Source organism: Pristis pectinata, chromosome 27 (assembly GCF_009764475.1).
Source record: "Pristis pectinata isolate sPriPec2 chromosome 27, sPriPec2.1.pri, whole genome shotgun sequence".
Taxonomy (NCBI): domain Eukaryota; kingdom Metazoa; phylum Chordata; class Chondrichthyes; order Rhinopristiformes; family Pristidae; genus Pristis; species Pristis pectinata.
The window spans coordinates 30,890,026-30,900,921 of NC_067431.1; positions in this window are offsets into that span (position 1 = coordinate 30,890,026).

Consider the following 10,896-nt stretch of genomic DNA (forward strand, 5'->3'; position numbering starts at 1 on the left):
GGCATGAGCTACGTTGTTAATTTTTAAACTATACTTTCATGTTCCATGTGTAGCCACCAATAATTGTGCCGTGGAAATCTTTGCAGTTTCCCTATTTTACAACAGGGAAGTGTCAGATTTAACTCCACAGTGAAAGTCAGCTTTAACTGTCTGCTTTTTAATAAAGGATTAAGCAGCGTGGAGGGAAAGCCAGTTATGTCTGGTGTTCTGCCTCAGCTCCCACAAGAGCAACGTTGTGGGAGGTACAGAGGCCAGACCGTCTCCCTGCTATACTGGCTGTGGTGGTTGTAACTGCCGTTTGTTTCAGGTCAGAGGAAATTAAGGAGTCCCTCGGCAGCCACTGAACCACTGAGTGAGGCTCCCTTGCCTGGCGGCTGGGAACAACTGCCAGCCCTTCAGAGAGCAGGTGGCTCCTGGTTACCGTGACCCTACCTCCGCGATGATTCCTGCTATAACTGGATGGCCGAGTGGGGGGAGGCCTCAGTGAGGCTGCAGGAAGGAATGAGGTCCTAACTCAGTTAGTCTCCAGGGAGGGGAACAGTTGCAACTTCAGTACTTGCTGGTGTGTTACAAGCCTGTGACGCCTTGGAGAAATAAGTCCAAGTATCTCATTAAACAGGGCACTGAGTATAAAAGTCAGGAGATCATGTTGCAGCTGTATAAAACTTTGGTCAGGCCACATTTGGAGTACTGTGTCCAATTCTGGTCACCGCATTACAGGAAGGATGTGGAGGCTTTGGAGAGGGCGCAGAAGAGGTTCACCAGGAAGCTGCCTGGATTGGAGGGTATGAGCTATAAGGAGAGGTTGGACGAACTTGGGTTGTCTTCCCAGTGGAGGCTGAGGCGCGACCTGCTAGAAGTTTATACAATTACAAGAGGCAGAGATAGAGTAGGTAGTCAGGGTCTTTCTCCCCCAGGGTGGAAATGTCAAATACCAGGGGGCATAGGTTTAAGGTGAGAGGGGGAAAGTTTAAAGGAGATTTAGGAAGCTAGTTCTTTTTAAAAATACACAGACAGTGGAGGTGCCTGGAACACACTGGGGACGGGCGGTGGACGCGAGTCCGATAGCTACATTTAGGAGGCTTTTGGACGGGCAGGGGATGGAGGTAGATGTGTAGTTTGGATCGGCATCGTGGTCGGCATGGACATTGTGGGCGGGAGGGTCTGCTCCCATGGGTGGGAGGGACTGCTCCCGTGCTGTGTGGTTCTCCTGTGCTCTCTGTTCTTACCCTAGTTAACAAAGCCACTTGCTGCACATTTCTGCTCTCTCACTGTTCCCTGGGAGCAGCAAAGTGTCCCCCGATGTTGATGGAAAAATGCTGGTAGGTCATGATTCTGTTTGCTTTCCACAGTTAATTATCCTACACTGTTTACTCAAGGGATTTCGTACCCACAGGGGCAAGGAGCCTCAATCCCTGGATTCACTCAGCATCTGTTACCTCTACCTTGCCTCAAATTTACTTGCTGGATTATTAGCATCTGCCGCATATTGTCGCATTTACCCAATTTACTTAAATCAGCCTGCAACCTATTGATTTTGTGTAAATTACTAATACATTTCCTCTGCTGCTAATGTAGTTACTGTACAAAAATCAGCCCAGTAGCACCCTGTGGAATCCATTCTCGTGGACCTGCCACTCTGTGAAGAACTTGCAGCTAACACACAGCGGCAAGTTCAGAGGAGGTGTGTGCTCCACTCCGAGGTGGGCAGTCCACTGGGATATTCCTGATTCCCACAGCAAGTGTCTCTGTAATCTGACTGTAGTTAATTGTTGGAATAACAGTTTAAATAGGAATAGGATGCTCAATAATTTATGCAAATATAATCAGCTAATATTTTGAAGGGAGTTAATTTATATTAATTGAGTGAATGCCCCCAACTCTTGTTGCTGGAGCAGGGTCTGGGTGTGTTGCGGGTGGGAGGGGCTGTATTGTGGGGGGAGGGGAGGGGGTGTGTTGGGAGGGGAGTGGAGGGGAGAGGGCGTATTGTGGGTGGAGGGGAGGGGGCATGTTGGGAGGGGGCGTGTTCTGGCTGGAGGGGAGGGGGCGTGTGGTTTAATGCCCCCAACTCTTGTTGCTGGAGCAGGGTCTGGGTGTGTTGTGGGTGGAGGGGGCGTGTTGTGGGTGGAGGGGAGGGAGCGTGTTGGGAGGGGGCGTGTTGGGAGGGGAGGGGGCATGTTGTGGGTGGAGGGGAGGGGGCGTGTTGGGAGGGGAGGGGTTGTGTGGTTTAATGCCCCCAACTCTTGTTGCTGGAGCAGGGTCTGGGCGTGTTGTGGGTGGAGGGGGGGAGGGGGCATGTTGTGGGTGGAGGGGAGGGGGTGTGTTGTCAGTGGAGGGGGCATGTTGGGAGGGGGTGTGTTGGGAGGGGAGGGGAGGGGTTGTGTGGTTTAATGCTGATATCACCAACATCCACCAGGGTCAGTGATGCTGAGCCCATCGTGGGGTCACCATAGACCCGCTGTGGCCACAACTAACCGTTGAGTGGCAGGTGGTTGGACAATCCAGCCCTGTGCATCAGTGCTCTAGTTACTGGTGGTGGTGAGGAGGTGCCCACATTTACAGCACAATCTCCCACCGAGTGTCCGTCTGCCTACAGGGAGCAGTGATCGACCCCCTGGGAAAGCTGCAGAACCACAGCAGGTTGAAGTTAATTCATCTGGTGAAGGAATATTTAAAGAACATCAATATTTCCCCAGGTGTTAATTTTAAATCTATTTTGTACTTTTGACTGCAGTTGAATTGTTGATTTGATCCTGTTTCTGGGCCTTTGGAAAGCTGGTCAACATGATACACCACCTGAAGACTTGGAGCCTAAAGTTTATCCAAACAATTATTACAGGTCTTAAGTTTGCTGGGCATGCGTCAAATTACACTGGAGCTTGGTTCCCCATTTCTATTTTGAGAATGGGTAAATTATTTGTTAAAAATTGCCATTTTACACAAGGACACAGACAAGCCACACACTCCCAATCACATGTTCTTACACCAAGCCCAAAGCCTGACTGCAGGACGTGTGATTATCAGGTGTCAGACTGCAGAAATGGATCAGGAACATCACCAAGTGCAGAAAATAACTCAACCCACCCTGTGAAATTCTGCTCAAGTGCTCACCTGCACCGGGTCATTAGTTAACGAACCAGATCATACAAATCACAGACAACTGGTGATAATGTAGCACCTGCCCCGGCATTTCACAGGAATATTTTCAGCTCTAGAAAACTCTGGTTAGACCACAGTTCAGTTCTGGTCGCCTCATTATAGGAAGGATGTGGAAGCTTTAGAGAGGGTGCAGAGGAGATTTACCAGGATGCTGCCTGGATTAGAGAGCATGTCTTATGAGGATAGGTTGAGTGAGTTAGGGCTTTTCTCTTTGGATAGAGGGAGGATGAGAGGTGACTTGATAGAGGTGTACAGGATGATAAGAGGCATAGATCGAGCGGACAGTCAGAGACTTTTTCCCAGGGCGACAATGGCTAACACGAGGGAGCAAAATTTTAAAGTGATTGGAGGAAGGTGTAAGGGGGAATGTTAGGGGCAACTTTTTTTTTTACACAGAGTGGTGGGTGCGTGGAACACACTGCCAGCAGAGATTGTGGGGGCAGACACATTAGGGACATTTAAGAGACTCTTAGATAGACACATCAATGATAGAAAAATGGAGGGCTATGTGGGAGGGAAGGGTTAGATAGATCGTAGAGCAGGATAAAATGTCGGCACAACATTGTGGGCCAAAGGGCCTGTACTGTGCTGTAATGTTCTATGAACAAAAACCACCATAAGCAAACCGTGGCTGCTACAAAATGCACTGCAGCTTTTTCCAGGGTTGGTCACTGAAGCTGTGCTGACTTCCACTGATCAACCCCTGCCTTCCTCATGCACATTAACCCTGCCCTTCTTTCCAATAACTTCTCTACCACTGATGTAAGCCTCAGTGGCCTGGCCCTACCTCCCTCATCCCTGCTGCAAAGGAACCACATCTGCTGCCCTCCGCTCATCCGGAGCTTCACCTGTGGCCAGTGATGAATTAAAGGTCTGTGTCAGTCTCAATAACCTCCTCCCTGCCTATCCTCCAGAGCAGCTTGTGATGCATCTCATCTAGCCCTGGGCATCATCATTATCCCTGGAAAACATCCCAGGCATACTCCTTTTTAATGTGACATGTTCTAGAATATCCCAACACCCCAATATCTGCAACTGTGACGTCTTTCTCCTTGGTGAAAGATAAGTATTCATTTCAAACCTTGTCCACACCCTCCGTCTCCCCACACACGGTCGGACCCTCCGTCTCCCCCCCCCCCCCCCCCCCCCCCCCCACACACACACACACACACACACACACGGCCGGACCGTCTGGGCACTGGGCCCCACTCTTCCCCGGTTACCTTCTTGCTCTTAGTATAAAATGCCTTGAAACGTTCCTTCATCTTGTCTGCCGGTTTGATGCCCCCTCTTTGCATCCTAATTTTTTTGAGTAACCCCCAACGCTCTCTACTCCCGAAGGGCCTCCGTGCTTTCAGTCCCCCATACCTGCCGTGTGCTTACATACGTAACGTTTTCTTTGTCAAATCCTTGATGCCCTCGACTTGCCTTCCATACCGTTCACATTTACAGAAACACATTGGCCCTGAACTCTCACCGTTTCAATTTTAAAAGACTCCCACTTGACATGTGGCTTCTCCCAATCTAATTTTGCCAGATCTTGTCCTATGACATTGAAATTGGGCTTCCCCAAGTTCAGGACCTTAATTTCAGAACATAGAGAAACATAGAAACATAGAAAACCTACAGCACAATACAGGCCCTTCGGCCCACAAAGCTGTGCTGAACATGTCCCTACCCTAGAAATTACTAGGCTTACCCATAGCCCTCTATTTTCCTCAGCTCCATATACCGATCTAACAGTCTCTTAAAAGACCCTATCGTATCCACCTCCACTACCGTTGCCGGCAGCCCATTCCACGCACTCACCACTCTCTGAGTAAAAAACTTACCCCTGACATCTCCTCTATATCTACTCCCCAGCACCTTAAACCTGTGTCCTCTTGTGGCCACCATTTCAGCCCTGGGGAAAAGCCTCTGACTATCCACCCGATCAATGCCTCTCATCATCTTATACACCTCTATCAGGTCACCTCTCATCCTCCGTCTCTCCAAGGAGAAAAGGCCGAGTTCCCTCAATCTGTTTTCATAAGGCATGCTCCGCAATCCAGGCAGCATCCTTGTAAATCTCTTCTGCACCTTTTCTATGGCTTCCACATCCTTCCTGTAGTGAGGTGACCAGAACTGAGCACAGTACTCCAAGTGGGGTCTGACCAGGGTCCTATATAGCTGCAACATTACCTCTTGGCTCCTAAATTCAACCCCACGATTGATGAAGGACAACACACTGTATGCCTTCTTAACCACAGAGTCAACCTGCGCAGCTGCTTTGAGCGTCCTATGGACTCGGACACCAAGATCCCTCTGATCCTCCACACTGCCAAGAGTCCTACCATTAATACTATACTCTGCCATCATACTTGACCTACCAAAATAAACCACTTCAGACTTACCTGGGTTGAACTGCATCTGCCACTTCTCAGCCCAGTTTTGCATCCTATCGATGTCCTGCTCTCCCACTGACAGTTTAACCACTGGCCCGGCTACATTCCCTGAGATTAGCTCCATCACCGCCCCTTCTCCAGTCGGACTATCTACATATTGGCTCAAAAACCTCTTTTGAATGCACGCTAAAAATTCTGCCCCTTTCTCTCAGCCCTTCACACTGAGGCAATCCCCGATAGTATTGGGGTATTGGTATTAGTTTATTATTGTCACTTGTACCGAGGTACAGTGAAAAACTTGTCTTACAAACCGATCTTACAGGTCAGTTCATTACACAGTGCAGTTACATTGAGTCAGTACAGGGTGCATTGAGGTAGTACAGGTAAAAACAATAACAGTACAGAGTAAAGTGTCACAGCTACAGAGAAAGTGCAGTGCAATAAGGTGCAAGGTCACAACAAGGTAGATCGTGAGGTCAGAGTCCATCTCATTGTATAAGGGAACCGTTCAATAGTCTTATCACAGTGGGGTAGAAGCTGTCCTTAAGTCTGGTGGTACGTGCCCTCAGGCTCCTGCCTCTTCTACCCGATGGAAGAGGAGAGAAGAGAGAATGTCCCGGGTGGGTGGGGTCTTTGATTATGTTGGCTGCTTCACCAAGACAATGAGAGGTAAAGAGTCCAAGGAGGGGAGGCTGGTGTCCGTGATGCGCTGGGCTGTGTCCACAACTCTGCAGCTTCTTGCGGTCTTGGGCAGAGCAGTTGCCATACCAAGCTGTGATACATCCTGATAGGATGCTTTCTATGGTGCATCACCAAAAGTTGGTGAGAGTCAAAGGGGACAAACCAAATTTCTTTAGCCTCCTGAGGAAGTAGAGGCACTGGTGAGCTTTCTTGGCCGTGGCGTCTGCATGATTTGACCAGGACAGGTTGTTGGTGATGTTCACTCCCAGGAACTTGAAGCTGTCAACCCTCTCGACCTCAGCACCATTGATGTAGACAGGTGCATGTACACCACCCCCTTTCCTGAAGTCAATGACCAGCTCTTTATTTTTGTTTTGTTGACATTGAGGGAAAGGTTGTTGTCATGACACCATGTCACTAAGCTCTCTGTCTCCTTCCTGTTGAAGTTGAAATCCCCCACTATTATATCCCAATTGCCTCTCTGTACTTTGCCTTCGTGCTCCTCCATCTCCAGCTGACCGGTGGGCAGCTTGTAGTATAACCCCAGCAAGATGATCACCCAAGTTCCAAGCTTTCCCCATATAACCTCATTTCAAGAGCCTTCTAGGGCATCTCCCTCATCACTGCAGTGACGTTCTCCTTAATTCAAACTAGATTGGACCCTTATCTTTTACCTCCTCCCTTATCACACCTGAAACTTCTCTACCCTGGAGTGTTGAGTTGTCAGTCCTGCCCTTCCTTCAACCATGTCTGCGATTACAACAATATCATGTTGCAACCTGCTGATCAATGGTCCAATTTCATCTGTGTGACCACTCAGGCTCTTTCCATTAAATAGATGAAACTCAGACTTTCAGTCTTCCCAAGAATATTACATCGTAATGCCCCACCCGTCGAGAGCAAACACACCGTACACATTCTTCACCACCCTGTCTACCTGTGTCGCATTTCAGGGAACTATGGACTTCGACCCCAGGCCCCTTTGTTCATTGAAACTCCTTAGGGCTCTGCCATTTACTGTGTTACGTGCCCTTGGCTGCTCTGCTGCTGCTTTGACTTAGTTTTCCTTTGATATTCGACCATTCCTTTCCCCAAATGTACCACGACTGTGTTCTGTTCCCCTGCCAACAACAGTAGCAAACCTCTCTGTTGGTCCCTTTCTGGTTTGGGTGCTTATACAGATCCTATCATTCCCAGAAACAATTCCAGCCATCCAAAAATCTAAATCCCTCCTTCCTACACCATCCCCTTAGCCACACACTCATCTGTCCTATCCTCACCAGTACTTGGCACTGGAGGTAATCCAGAGATGTCCCCCTTAGAGGTCCTGGTCGTTATGACCCAGCTCCCTAAATTCACGTTGTTGGACCTCATCCCTCTTTTTACCTACATCATTACTACCAATGTGGACCACACCTCTCGTTGTTTATGTTCCCCTTCAAGAATATCCTGCAGCTGCTCTGGGACATCCCCGACCCTGGCACCAGGGAGGCAGCACACCATTCAAGAACCTTCTTTGCAGCCACAGAATCGCCTATCCTTTAAAATTGGATCCTGTATCACTACAGGTCTCCTGGTCTTTCACCTCCCTCTCCCCACCCACCTCTTATGCAATCATTGCTTCCAGTGTGACCGGATCACTAAACATCCCATCCACAATGTCCTCAGTATCAAGGAGATCACCCACAACTCCAGTTGCACAAGATGGTCAATCAGGAACTGCAGCTGGAGACGCTTCCTGCACACGTCATCACCAGGGAAACTGATTACACTTGGGCTTTATTCCCTCTAATTTCAATCCACCACAAACCCCTACCTTCACCTAGAGAATGAAAGCAGGAAAAGTAGAAATACCTGTCTATCGCTACTCACCAATCACTCGCTCATCAAAGCCCCTCATTCTCCAACACCAGCACTCTGAAATTGCTGCAGTGTTTGTCTTTTTATTCACTCGAACAGCTCTAAGTCCAGACAGCTGAACTTCATTGACTTCAATTACAGTCACACAAGGAGGTCTCCACTCAGAGTTCCTTGTTTACTCGTTCATCTGCAATTGTAAGCTTCGGCTAAGAAACAGCCTGCAAGGATTTAAGTTACTAGCTTTGACTAAAACCTAGGATAAACTTAGTAAAATACTTTCTTTACTCACAAAGTCCACTCAATATCCACTGTGCAAAGCCACTGATCATTGGATGGGGAATTTTCGGATTTGGATCCAATGACCCTGTGGGATACCCTGTCCAAAAGGAGGCACAACAGTTCAAGTCAGCTCACCATCGGTTCCTCAGGTGCAATTAGGAAGCAGCTTTAAATGCTGACCTCCTTATTACCAGAGGTCCCAGGCTGGGAGGTGCTGTCAAAGCTGTCTAGACAGAAAGCTGCAGTGCATTCTGTAGACAGTACTCTGACATCTTGGTGCACCAATTTGCTGTCACCAGATAATATTCCAGGAGTGCGTGAATTTTAAAAATCAAGGGATTGTTTAACTGGGAGGCTAAATGTAAGTAACCAAACTCAGAAGACAGGTGCAATTTAGAACACAAATTTACATGGCAAGTTTACAAAGTACATGAGGTGCCTGCAGTCAAATAGGCATCTGTAGGTAACAAAAGGACACCAATAGCAACTTCAAAAACAATTAGCTTAGAAAGGGTTATCATTGAGCATTGTTACAGAGGTGGCAGTCTTAATGGCAACACAGATGTAGCGGAAAGTTCAGCTTAGTGTTCATCTTACACTAAAATGGTAAACAGTCTGGTTCAACTACTCTGTTGTAAAGGAGCAGGAGGGCCTTAGACTCGGGAACAGAATATGTGGCCGAGATCGAAGACAAAGGCATATGCTTTCCCAAAATTTTGCTCACACTTTATTGAAAGTCATTCGAGAAACCTGGCTCAAAATGTACAGGCAGCAGGGAGTTGGAGAGGTGCTGGTAGAGTAAAGGTCAGGTGATAACTGGACCTCGAGGGGAAGGACAAAACTGGGGAAAGTATTAGGGAGAGAGTAGAGTTGGAGCAGGTGTTATTGGGTAAGTCCACACTGGGGAGTCAGCTGGTCAGAACTGAGGACCAATATGTACCTGAGAAGAAGAGGCAGAAGGATGGCAAAGTTCAGGAACCTTGGATGATGAGAGATGTTGCAAATTTCTTCAAAAAGGAAAAGGAAGCACATGCAAAGGTTACGAAGCTGAACTCAGACGGGGCCTTTGAGGAATGTAAAGGAAGCAGAAGAGCAATTTAAATAGGAGGGCTAAAAGGGGCCACGAACTGTCCTTGGAGAGTAGGATTAAAGAGAATCCCAAGGCATTTTATACCTACATTAAAAACTAATGACAAAGGACAAAGGAGGGAATTCATGCCTGGAGCCAGAAGAAGTGGGCGAGGTACTAAATGAGTACTTTGCATCAGCATCCACCAAGGAGGATATGGAGGATAGCAATATCAGGGATGGCTGTGCTGATATTCTGGGGCATGTTGATAACAAGGTGTTATCCTCTTGAAGAACATTAAGGTGGATACGTCTCAAGGCCCAATAGGATCTATCCCAGGTTATTAAGAGGCAAGAGAGGATATTGCCAGGGTCTTGACAGAGATGTTTGAATCCTCTTTAGCCATAGGCAAGGTGGGGCAGAAGAGACAAATCAGGAAATTATAGGCCAGTGAGCCTTACATCAATGGTGTGGATATTTTTGACAACTCTTAGGGATAGGATCTACTCACATCTGGAAAAGCATAAACTTATTAGGGATAGTCAGTGTGGCTTGTGCATGTGATAGTCTGTAAGGTGCAGGGAAGGTCATGTCCTACAAACTTGTCTTTTGAGGAGGTGATGAAGAGGATTAACGAGGGTAGGGCAGTAGACGTTGTCTACGTGGACTTTAGTAAAGCTTTTAATAAGGTCCCTCATGGTAGGCTAATCCACAAGATTAAGACAAATGGGATCCATCGAGACTTGATAGATTGGATTCAAAATTAGCTTGGCCACAGAAGACGGGGTAGTGGTGTAGGGTGTTACTCTGATTGGAGGTCTGTGGTGGTCTGCAGGGATCAGTGCTGAGATCCCTGTTGTTTGTCACATTTGGACAAAAATATGGGTGGACTGATTAGTAGGTTTGGAGAAAACATAAAAATCGGTGGAGCTGTGGACAGGGGAAGGTCGTCAAAGGATTCAGCAGGATATTGACCAGTTGGAAATGTGGGCAGAGAAATGGCAGATGGAGTTTGATTCAGACAAGTGTGAGGTGTTGCTCTTTGGAAGGTAAAATGTAAGAGGAAAATATACAATAAATGGCAGGACCTTTAGAAGTGCTGATGTACAGTGGGGTACAAGTCCATAGTTTTCTGAAAGTGGCAACACAAGTAGATAGGGCGGTAAAGAAGTCGTACAGAATGTTTGCCGTCACTAGTCGGGGTGCTGAGTACGAAAGTCAGCAAGTTATGTTGCAGCTGTATAAGATTTTGGTTAGTCCAGAGTTATCAGAAACTGAGGGGTGATCTGATCGGAGTATATAAAATCATGAGAGGCATAGGCAGGGTATATAATCTGAGTCTGTTTCCCAGGGTGGGAATGTCAAATACTAGAGGGGGAAAGTTTAAAGATTTATGAAGCAAGTTTTTGTTCACACAGAGAGTGGTGGACGCTGGAACACACCACCAGGGAGAGTGATGGAAGC